This window comes from Bombus fervidus, chromosome 7, assembly GCF_041682495.2.
Source record: "Bombus fervidus isolate BK054 chromosome 7, iyBomFerv1, whole genome shotgun sequence".
Classification (NCBI taxonomy): Eukaryota; Metazoa; Arthropoda; class Insecta; order Hymenoptera; family Apidae; genus Bombus; species Bombus fervidus.
Window position 1 is genome coordinate 9546219 of NC_091523.1, and position 13223 is coordinate 9559441.

Consider the following 13223-nt stretch of genomic DNA (forward strand, 5'->3'; position numbering starts at 1 on the left):
GAGTTAAAGAAAAGAATGGTTTTTGTCAGTCGTACCGGGGTCTAATTGCGGTCGATGTCACGACAAATATCGTCGTTCCACCCCTCGTCAATATCGTACGTCACAGCGTCGTGATGGCCCGTATTCGTTTACCGATACTTACTATGCTAATTGCACCAATTAGCATAGCGACGACATAACGCGACGAGCGAGCATCGTGAGTTTCAGGGAACCGTCCGTTTCCTCGTAAATTCGTCGATACATAGTTGTTGGTCCCCAGCGAACCCTCCGTGACGCGTAGAAGTTCGCACACGAATTTACATGCAGTTCGTATGGAGACGCGTGCATTGTTCCACACGCGTATACGCAACACATACACGACGAGCGTTTGGTTGCGCGTGTAAGCTAGAGCGTCGTGTGTGAAGTACGCCAAGCAGAACCATTCGGACACGGGATTAACATAAAAGGAAGAGTCAATATCATAAACAATCTTCGTTACAATGGACCAAGCGGTGCCGGCAATAAATTCGTCGATACGAAATGGGGAAAGGTGGAGAGACTGTCTCTCTTCGTAAAAGCAGACCAGGGGAAGAGGGATGGTATTGCATCGAGGGCGCCGATTGGCCGTTTGGAGAACAGAGAAGAAAGTATAACGGAGAGAGACGACTTTTCGTCGATATCATAAAACACTGTTCGGGGGTTGAAACTTCCCTCCGAACGAAACGGACAGAAGAAGTGGAAGAAGAAGGTTGAGCGACAGGACGGGTTCGACCGGCTCGTAAATTCGTCGATATGCAAAACAGATTCTCCTCGACCGTTTCCTCTACACCTCCTCCTCGTCGTTGTAACGGAGCACGCTTACCTTTATTTTTTCTTCTTCTTTTTTCTTTTCTTTGCTTTTATTCTCCTCTCGCTTCTCCTCTCTTTGTTCCTTCCTGCTTTTAGTTCTCGACACAACCGCGTATAAATTCGTAGGATGGAAACACACAATGCCACGAACCACCTCGATCGCCACGGTGGTGCTGATACGGTGGTGGTAACTCGTAAGCAGGATAACTCTTTCCACGGTCAGAGGTTGCGCAATTGCGGCCGTGATTTTTCGACCGAGGGTCGACCCGTGTTCTCTGGCAGGTAGTAACACCGCCCGATATCTTGTTGCGTGCTCGTGCATTTGCATAGAAATGGTGAGAATTTTGCGCAAAGGCGAATCCTCCTTTACGGGGAAAAAACGGTCTGGGTTAGCCGGATGGTCTTTCGTTGGATACCATCCCTGCAAAAATACTATCGCGCCAAATCTTTGAACGTAATATTAAACGTTATTAATTAGCTATTCTTCTTGTAATTCTTGACTGTCTTCTACTTTATTTCGTATCTAAACCTCGACGAACAGCAAGTAAATTTTATTTTTGGATATTTAATGAAACTCGAGCTAGTACTTTGCCAAATGGCGAATAAAACGATAAAAATCGCGGAAGACGGTGGAACGATTTTATTATAGCTGGCCGCTATCGCGAGTTATCTTTACATTACTCGCGACGCGATCGTTTTAAGAGCGATCGCCGCAGGAGATACGCGATGACTCGGTTCGCCATTTAAAATCCACGCCAGTGAGTATGCGCCGCGACGACGACGACCAAGGTAAACACAGATCTCGTTATGGATTTCTAGCTGCCACCAGCTGCAAATTAAGACGCAGACGCGCGAAATACGATTGGCAAAGCAGCGAATCGATGTTTAGGTAAGGAACGCGTGCAACGACGTTCCAGACGTAGCCGCGTTTGTATTTTAGCTTTATACCGTGATTATGGCTAAGTTAAAGTTTAAACTGGCGTATCATTCAGGATAACGCGGGATAAAATCGCGTCGTACGATCAGCCGGTAACTTGGAAGGCGCTTTCCAACGAGATAGTTTCGGCGACCGGGGGAGAACAGGGAGTCGGATCGCAAAGTCTTCGCGATATTACGCGAATTTTACGATCCGGGACTTAGTTTGCATATCAATGGGATATATATTCGGGTTCGAGTCTCTAGTCGGATGGGAGAAGGTTTTTCGAAAAAGAAGACGACGACGACGTCGTCGGGAAATTGGGACGTAGCAACCACCGATGCTCCTCTAACTTTTCATGTACGCGTAGTGTATCGATAACGCTTATCGTGCCGTTCCTTTTGCGAATCTCTCGTATTCCGCGACTACGATGCCTCATGTATTCGGGCACTCGTAGAAACCTTTTACGAATAACATTACGTATGTTATGCGAGATGTTCTCAAATTCCATTAGCACTGCAACGAGGTCCGACAATCGTGATTCTGTTGGCAAAGTTTGAAACAAATCTGAAAATGTACAGTAATGCTATGAGATATTTACTGCAAATATACGTTTCGCAAAGTATCTAAACAATTAATCACGCGTTATGTTAATAAATCTGAATATTCATTTCTGACGCTTATTATTATGTTTACTCACGCTGTATACTAATTTTGTACTAAATATACCTTTGCGATAAATATCCTGTAAACTTTGTATACAATTTTAGGTCGGTTGCAAATATTACCAATATAATCGCGACAGTAGTAAAGCGATAGTGAAATTCAGAATGTTTTACATATAAAATATATACGTAAAAGTTTTGTGTGCTGGGCATTCAAATGTATTCATAAGTCATTGTACGTAAACTTCCGAATGCCGGACATGTGAGGCTTTATTTTCCTCCATTCGAGAAGATTCTATTTTCTTCCGACGAGAGATTACATCGAATATGCTTTAAAATTGCGCGAGCTACGGATTGCTTCCTGGACGAAAGATAAAAGTGACGTATAACGTCCAGCTACAGACCTATAAAAAGAACAAAATAAAAAGGGTAAGGAAAAGTTTGTCGCAAGAGGTTGTAAGGCGAATTCGATAAAAGGAAGAGCCGTGAAAGAAGTTCGCGACCGAGGGTAATGAAAAGTTTCACCCTCTTCCCACGTTGCTTAACGACCGAGTTTTTCCGAAAGAGCAAGCTCGATCGACGCGTTCTGCGACCACCGATCCGTTGGAATATTTTATTTAATGAAGCCCTAATATAAATATCGAAGATTAATCGAGCCATAATGCGCTCGTTCCCGGATGATAAACTACCCTCGGCCTCGATAACGGCCTAGTCACTGTCCATCAATATTATGTGCATATACCCTTCGCCCTGCCAGGAGTCGAACTCACTTTACCCTGACAAGAATGAATTTGACGAGAAAAGTAAGTTATCTACTTTTCTCGTTTCTTGTCGTCCCTCCGTCCCTTAGCTCAATGGAAATTTCTTTGAAACGTGATTACGTCAACGCGGCTCGTTAACCTGTTACCGTTCATTTTTCAATATCGTTATGGACATCGTTCTGTCGGAACTTGATATCCCGTGTCTATTTAATATTTCTTAACTTCGGTTTACTACTCTCGGTTTTTGCTATATCATATTTTGTACGTAAACTTTCCCATAGGCAGCTATTTATTTATTCCTGCGACGTAAACGAGTCGATGGTTCATAAATTTTAATGCATTCCGATATGTTAATTCGCGATACTGTTGGCAAGACCTTCAGTTTCGTTCATTTTTCAATTGCTTTCTTTTTCAACGTGGCATACTGAACTTGTTTACCAAACAACGAATTGCGATTCGTAATAGAGACAAGAAAAAGTATATTTCGTATATACTTCAAAAGAAACTCTCTTTCTTCGGTGTGAGAGACAGGAAGTTTTAACTAAAGAAGCCAGTGTTCTTCTTGTGCCAGTGGAGATGGAAATGAACTTTTCGACTGAATTTCTCATGTTACGTCTTAGCTACGAGAATGGAAATATTAATCTTCGAGTTTTATACAAAACGCAGAATTCGCAGAATTCTTATTCTTTCGTCCGTGGCAGTGTCAAAGTTCCTTGCATTTCCCGTTTTATTTCACGAAATATTTCCAAAGTTGTATCCTCCAAGTCGTTTTACGGAAGAAAAGAATACGTTAGATGCGAGTACACGATACAGACTTAATGTACGATACAGCCGTCACGCGCCAATAGCACAGCGAAGAAATGACAAAGAGGAAATATCGAAAGGAGCGGAAGGGGAAAAAGGGTGGGTGGAAGAAAATAAAGTTGCATGGTTCATAAACAATTCCATATGGTCCTGGGCGTTCGTCGAGCGGCACTTACGACGGCGATCGCGCGTCTTCCTAGTTTCCCCGATATCGTCTCCGCTTTACTCTCTCCATTTCCGGGCCGAGGCTCGCAGTGTTTATGTCACTTCGTATTTCTCCTTTGGTTATGCCTTTGGAATTGTTATATACTTTCGTCTGTGCGATTATGGCAGCCGCGCACTCACCGGCTCACGGAAAATCTGACGCGGAAAAAGAAGCTTCCATAACCATTACCGGGTCCTAAAAGGCCCCAGTTTCGTGGCGGCCGTAAGTTTTCCCTTTGCGACGATATCGATAAAAATATTAACAGGTCTCTATATCTATATAGATCTAGCTCAATCACCGACAAATAAAGACGTTCGTTTCGGTTGAATTTATAGCCATCGTTCCTTTTTCCTTTTAATTTACTTTTATGTTAACTTTAATCGATGCCAGGTTCGAACGTTCTCGGAAGTATCAGCGGAGGCGCGAGCGGATAAAAAAATGGACAAAGTATCGTTTCATCTCCTCGCGATCGAATCCAGTCCCATCAGAGTCCCAACTCGATCGAACGAAGCAACGAAGGCGATTTTACAGCTCAGTTTTCCCCTCCTGGCGGATTGACCGTTTGACCATTAATTCCAATCACACAGGCCGGTGACTTTTAATTACCAATAAAATCTTTGAACGATGCCTGATGAGGGAAAAATTGCCAGAACACGCTCTACCCTTCCGTTAGATTGATTTCTTCCTTTTTTTCCCTCCCTGTTTTCTATCCTCCCAGTCTGCCGTTCTTTCTAGGCATTTTCACCCTCGTGCAGTGGTCAAAGACTAAACGAGATCGCCGACGTCGAAACGATCGACGCGACTCGACGCGAAACAACGCCGGAACCTGCAAAGGATGCCGCGCGTTCACCCCGGAAATGAACAAAGCGAAAAAACGTGTTTGTACCCTGGGCTAGAGCGTCGGGGGCCTTGCGTTGGATGAGCAATTGAATAAAGTGGAGGCGTCAATACATGACGGCAGTCGGATATGGCTTGGTCGACGAGAAACCCTCGAGACTAGAAGCCATCGATTACATCCTCTATGAGTTTCTAACGGCTCTGAGCATCTTCTGTTCTTTTCTTTTTTTTCTTTTTTTTTTTTTCGTTCCAGCCTCGTTTTCACAAACCTAAAGGAATACCTTACTTTAATTTATATTTGCAAATTTCTCGATCCGTCGATATCTTGCGAACCAACTGTAAAGTATTAGTCGTTTATAATACAAATAACGGAATTAAAGAAACGAATGGCTGCGCGTATTTATACAGACGATGCAGAGAGTTTGGAGTGTAAGGTATATTTGCACGGCGAGTAATCTTCGATAAACCGCCGTTTCTATAACATATAGCGTATTTCGAGCGACGAACAGCTCGACAATGAGTCGTACAAATATCATTACCATGATGGCGCGACGTTACCACGTCACGAACTTATTGCAGTTTGTTTACACGGGGCTAGTTCTTTTTCCTGCGACTGCAACGATTCCGGGCTAACACGCGCTCGACGACATTTCCGGTCTTGGTGGTGGTGATGGTGGTGGTGCTGCTGCTGGATGTTAACGACTTTTTGCATGTATATATGCAACGAGACGGCAGCTGTACTTCCTAGACCACGGAAGCTCGCCGATACTCGAGCCGCGTTCAAGGTTAATTATAATTACGTCCAGGTTGATCGTAATGCGGTGAAACTCGTTCTCATCGTCAGCCCGTAAATAGCCGGACAGTAAGTAAGGGGGAACGAACGCACATGGATGTACGGGTACAAGCCTCTTACAGTCGCTGGTCGCCTATGTGTCACCTGGTTTCGTCGAGAAAAACCGACAGGCACACGCTCTCGTAGATAGAACAACAGTGCGTTTTTTATTTCTCGATAGAGTTATCAACGTTCAACGAGTAAAGATGTCTCTACCTTGGAGCTTGTTCGTCTCCGTGGGTGTCCTGCGACAAGTTTACGATGGATGGGACAAATTGCGTGTCTCGCGTTAAACCATTAAAGGCCAATGTTGCGTCGAACGAACATTTCATTTGTAATTCCGTCTGCGCTCGATTTACGTTATCGAATTCTGTGTTTTCGAAGAGCGTAGTTGTAAAGCGGAGTTGCGAAAACTTGCGCGACTCTGTTATTCTCCACGTTTCTACTTTATCTACATTTTTCCATACCATCGTATTTACTCGCGACACTTACTCATTATTGTTTTGTTTAACTCTTAACTCTGCCGCGTTCTTCCTATTATTTCACGTCTAATCGTACTTTTTTAATATTAGAAGATATCTTACATAAAGATATCTCCGAGATAAGTATGAAACAATTGTTACAGTTACGTTCTTAATGATTTCTCGTTTCAACTTTATGTTACGCGATCTCCTAAAACATTCCATCTTCTTTTTATCTCTCAAAATGAGAGCAGAATTGAAACGAATGTCAAAATCGAGAATAGTGTCAGAATTAACTCGTTGACAGAATCGTGTTCATCGATCTGAACGTCGTTCGGAATTCCATCTGCAAGTTCCTTCAACACGAATATTCGCGGGGGATATTTTCGGTAGCAGGAGATAATTCCCGAAAGTAGATGGTCGAAACTCGTTCGAAGCGGATCGAAACCTCCCCTTTCTATCCGCGACGTGTCGACGAGGCGCTCCGAGTTATTTCAATAAAGCAAATGGAATAGGCTTCGCCGAGGTGGTATATCTTCCCATAGAATGGCGAAGAGGAGGCCGATCGACGCGTAGGGGTGGGCAGAACTGCGAGCTATGATGGAGCCGTCAGTACATCGTGATCCACGCATCATCAACATTGACGACCTCCGTCCGCTTTTTGGCCCCGGCGAAAACCTCCCCCTTCCTCAGGGCCATTGCGCCAGTTTACGAGCCTGCGGGGATCTGTCTCTCTTTCCGCCCTTCTCGCTAAAGCTGGTAGCTTGCTGCTATACGTGGGACGGCTGTCTCCGATCGTGTGTTCGTTGTTCGACGACCATGTCGGTTCCTCGAGAACCTCGAATATTCTCGGTACATCACGTGACGTCATCCTGCGCTAAATCACCCTTCACGCCTTGTTAAGTCGCGCCAACGTACCGTTTTACGGTTTCGCTCTGCACCGCTCGCCAATTGCCAATTGTTAATTAGCATTGCCGCGGAGAAAGGCCAACCAAGAGGGTGTCTAGTCGAGGATGTACACCGGGGAGATTTACGCGGTAGAGTTGCTAACAGGACGAGCGTACATCCGCCTTTATCCGAAGCGTACTAACAATACGTGTACGCTGGGTACGCCTCTGTTCATACGTATTAGGACATATTCTGACTCTACGTAAGATGTGATAATTGGTCCAAGTTATCAAGGAAACGATTAATCGATTATTATCAAGAATTTTGCATTTATCTATCTATTTATCGATGTAAGAATTATTGGAAAGTATTTGTAGAGGCTTCAATAGGGAAATGGTAAGTTAAGAATTGCATGTTGTCCCCAATGATCCTTCGATCGAAACTTCATTGAAATGATTTTGGATGTATTAGAAAATTCAGAGAAAATTTGCAGCAAAATCTGAACTTAGATAGAAGAATCAATAAACCAGATGTTATGATTGGTTGAAGCAATGATCGGGAAACGCAGTGGACATAAATCTCATTATTGTACAAGATTTTTATTACAATATCGAATATATGGATTCTTTACTTAACTTACGATTTCACAATCCATATCTACCTTGATCCGATATTTTAAACGAGATTTTAATAATTTCACAATAATACCCATTCAAGAGTGACGTTATTCTGTGTAGGTACCAATACCTACGAGGTATATATCGTATCCCTTTAATTACATAACGCGACGTAAAATGGTAAGCGTTTGAAGATTCTTTGTTATAATAATACAATAGAAATGTAAAGAAAGAAAAATGGTACTTTTCTGGTAATGGACACAAAAGTCGAATAAACATAATAATAGTACACGGTTTACCGTTATCATCCGTTGTTGAAAGTACATACGGGGTTTCACGTGACCCGTGAAACGGACATTAAGTACGTTTAAAAAGTGAAAGCATAAAAGAGCGAACAAGAAGTAACTCGTCAGTAAATTAATAATTCATCGACAATTAGAGCTCCGCAGGTGGTCGGTATAAAATGCAAGGCAGCATATGTTTGCCCTGGTGAATCATAGTGGAATTAGCATAACTAACGCGCCACGAAAACATTAGCATATTCGTGTCGATAGGCGTATATAGGGATCTTGCATGTCAGCCGCTCGTCGTGCACTTCTGCCGGCGCCTCGGAACCATCGTACCAGGAAACATCTTTTTCCTACATTTATACCCCGGCCATTTTGCATCTAATTTCCTGCTTAACCATCCCTCGTTTTCTCGTCAACATCGACATCCTTTTTATCGCCGTATTTTCGCGCCTTTCATCCGTCTGCTTTTGTCCCTCGTATCGAGATCGTGTCGCTGGTGAAATCGATACGCTCGAACGAGGGACGGTGCGAGTTTTAAACTCTAACGTGACGAAAATGAACGCGAGCTTTTCTCTTTTCCCTCCCCCTTGACACCGCCACGATGACTTCGTCGGTTTGTCCAACAAACAGACTGTGTTACATCGTGTTACAACGATCGGCAGCCGGCGTCGAAACGAGAAATTTCACGCCGCGTGGCAATGTTTCAGCGACGTAGTAAATCGACGTGGCCCGCGGTACCGACTGCAAGCTTTAATTACCAAATTCTGAATATAGGCACGCATTGGCCTCCGCACCGGTTCGTGCATGGATGACCGGCCGTCGATTCCCGCAGGGCATAGCGGCTCGAACGACCGAGCAAACGGGCTTCAATCGTTCTCTGCGTGTACTCTCTCGATTTCGCGGAACGTGGAGCACAGAACGAAACAGCCGCGAACGAAACGCGAGAGGAATGACTGCGAGCTATGGCCGAGAGACGCGATCGCAACCCCGCAACGCGTACACCGGTCGAACAAGCCTGCATTTCGCTGTTGCTCGGTACCAGGCTTTGCTTCTGTCCAGAGAATACAGTGCATGCGTAATTAATGAAACCAATCAGGCCGCGCCCGTGGCCGTGGAAATTCGTTAAAATTAATTGGACGCAACTAATCGTCACGCCGTCGATAGTCGAGAAGAAAGGGTGCCGTGCTAAACGCACCGAACGAGGGAGGAGACGCAAGCATGTCCGTGAGGAAAACTGGATGGACGCAACGAAATCCACAGGGATTTGCAACGCAACGGAGAAGAAGGGGAACCTTCTGGATCGAACAAAGAAACATGTGAAACGCGTGAAGTTACGGGCGCGTTTATCGCGCGTTGAAACGAGCATCGGACGAAATAGCAGAAATCCTTTAACGAGCGGTCAAGAAATTCAGTGTACCGTTGCGGTGCACGAAACGGCGCGAGGAGGTCAAGTCGTGGAATTCGAGGATCGTTAAAAGCGACTGTGGTAAAGTGATTAGGAAACGCGTGAGTCTCGGTAGGAAGGTTCTTATCGAAACAGGAAAGACGAGAGAAAAATGCGTCGGTCAACGATAATCTGCTAGATATTTATTGTGCTTACGTCATTGATTTTGTTTTCTTTGAAGATAAATATTTGGCGCGTTTCATATAACAGGATGAATAAAACTGTGCTTCGCGTAATGCATCGATGTAAGCTATTAATTAATCGTGAATTTACGAGTGCAAACGTTGATCCCATTAAATTAAATTGGCATCGCGGCGACGATACTAATCCGAGCATGGAATATCTGCGCGCTAGGAGGATAACGCGATCCGCGTTGTAAATGCGTGGCTCGCGATCAACGCGCTCGGATGATCGTAAATTTTTGAATTAATGCCGCATTAAGGACGCGCGTTGCATCGATCGAGAACGTAGTGACGCGGCATCGCGCGTTACACACGTGTGTATCGACATTAATCTGCTCCTCGAATAACAACGTTTCACGGTTCGGTCGCGGTGCCTCCCAGGAACGACCGTTCCGAGCAGAGAGTCGACGCAGTACACAGCAGCGAGTCGTTCGGAATTCAGTCGACACTGAAATATCGCGTTTCCAACTAAATCTGGCCGAATCTAATTTTACGGGACCCATGTGCATTAGCGGATTAATGCACTCTATTCCTGCCGGACCAGGCGATGAGGTGTATTTGCATGACATTATACTTACGCCTTCCCTCCCCTACGACCCTTATCCGGGCCTCTTCAATCCCATCTCTAATTATTCGTGTAACGCCCGCCACGAGTCCTATTGCGCAGGTGATAATCATATTACCATCCTATCAACGTTATTGCCATTCCTGGTCGCATACCACGATCACACTATTTGAAGTGCTTAGACTAGTGGCGATCGATCAACCCCTAAGAGGTTCGAATTTACCCTCTCACAATCGGTCTGGTCTTTGAAGAGAAGGAATGGGGTGAGAGAAGTAGCGAACAGAGAGGATCAGACAATGGACGAACACCGAATATCCTATTACTCGAACGATATTTATTCCAGTTTACTCGTGTTTCTCTCCTTCTTTCGTCTCTCCTTTTTCTCTACGATTCTCTACCCTAGCTATATTCGAACGCGAATTCCTATCCCACCAACGAACAAACAAAACGTAAATAAATAACGACAGAAAGAGGGCAACGAACTCACGTTTGGCAAGTCTTGCCTGGAAGTTCTATGAAACTGGTACGCGAAGCTATCGCGGCTGAACCGGAAAGGAACGAATGTTAGATACGCCGTATAACTTTCGAGTAATCTCGCGTTGTCGAGGCGGGATATAAATTCGCGGGCGAAAACGAAAGAACGGAAGTCTCTCTCTTCCTCTATCAGCCCCTTCTACCTCCGTAGAAACTCCGTCGTTTGATCGTCAGCAGTTGGATCGAGTGGAAGGAAAGCAAATAATCGACCTGTGTAATTCTTCCTGGACGAACGGCGCAGCGTGTTTGCGCCTCCGCTTAGGCAACTAGCTCGTCGCACGAGTATACGCGATCCCGCACACGCGATATGCAAATGCGCGGATTACCCGCCTCTCGACGCTGTAAATCACACAACCTCGCTGTTTTTCTAGTAAGATCTTTTCATAATTAAAGAATAGACCTGCCATGGTAAACGCGGTATCCTAGTCAGGGTCCGTAATTTTATCGCAACGATCGACCGAGGGTTTAATAATGATCGAGATCATTTTGTGCATCGGTCGCGCCTTTGTCATTACTTTTCTACAGGTGATGAGAAATACTTTCATGATATTTGTCACGAAATACTTGTTGACCCTTTTGCTGCGTAGTTCCCATGATGGCACACTCGTCGTAACGAGTTTAGATCGTTATTAAAATCGTGTACTCTATACAATGCACAGCTCGTGGCGCCATATTTCCTTGAACGAGCGCGTTTCTCTCTTTAATTAAATACCTGCCACCTTAATAACTGGAAGGGTCTATCGATCACCTCGCAGAGTTAGTACGTACCGTCGGCGTTTCGTGTGGCGGGAAAATGGTAGCGACGCGATGCGTATCTTCTAACGACATGGTTGCAACAGTGAATCCGCGACAAATTAATCGGGCAAGTAACCAATGCACAGCTAATTCGGGCTGAGCGCCAAATGCTGTTTCTAACGTAATCGAATTTGCAGCTTGTCTCGCATGCAACGGAAACCACCGTGCTCGCCTATACGCGTCAGCGTCCAATGAACGGCTATAGTAATCGAATAATTCATTTTCGCAATCTCGTATCGCGGGACAATAACGACACCGGTTACGCCAGCGACTCCGTTTATTCAGGAATGATTTAATCTTTTAACGAACCAACGATCGTTGGCCCCAGTTTGATATTTCGCTGGTTGGTCAAAGCTATTGCGGTCACGCGCAAGGATATCGAGAACGTGTTGGACGAAGTTTTGAGAATATCACTTCGATTCTGAGCCTCAATACATATGATATATCGTTTAACCGTTTAAATGTTTTAACCGCGGACAAAGTGATACGCGAAACTTTCTCTCGTTGTATACGTCATCAATTAATAATACAATGCTTTGTTTGTAAAAGTTTGTATGAATGGCATGCGCTCGGAAGCTTTCGTTTCAATCGCGTATAACGATGGAGTTGATTTTACGAAGTCGAAGCAGCTGAAGCGACTAAGAGCTATTTCGTGCTATCGGCAGATTTCAAACTTTTTTCATTTTTAGGGATAAAGCAAGGTTTGTTCTCCCGAGGTTTAAAGAATGGACGCATCATTCTGAAAGGGTAAAGCAGTTTAATTTACGAACGGAGAACAATGGTTCACGTGTGCTTATTAAGCGACGGCATTCAAACGTCGTTATTACCGTGCGCTGATATTAATCGTGCAGATTTCATTTTTATACAACTAATCGCTCGTTTCAATAAGCATGCGTATTTTAGTTTTAAAAGATAAAAGCTTACACAGTTACATACCATTTTGCACGTGTCACGGATAATGTCCAGTATACCACAATACGTTGTTTTCGAATTTTGCACGATAAATCACTGTCACTCGCGACGGTGAAGACGATTTATGTGAAATTAATTACAAAAAAATTATGTTGTAACTAAGATTTGAATACTGACTATATAATATAAGTAATTTTCGTGAATGATGTACATATTTTATATTTAACAGAGAAAATTAATAAATGCACGTGTAGTATGATACGTGGCGTAATCGTTTCTTTTCGGACTTTCATTCTCTCTGTCTTCGCACGCTCTTTGCGTCCGAATTTTTATGAACTGCGTTTTCATGCTATTAACACATTGACTGCCACATGTGTTTTCAAGAAAATCTCCGTCAGGTCACTCGTGCCGCGGTACCAAGCGTTCTCTGCTAGATACTCCCATCGATATTTTAGTAATGCGAGTCGCTCAAGTGGTGGTCTCAAGAATAATCTCTCGTTTCGTTTGTTCGCAATATTCAAACCACTAGCTGTTGTTGAATATAATGAAGGAAAGTGTGGTATAGATTATCCCGACCAAATGGTTTCTTATGCCACCAAAATTAGAAAAGGAATCAAATGGTACAGAAAACTTGGCGTCCAACTCCTTCTGGGAATTTCTGTTGAAAACTCTTTGACGGTTTACAAA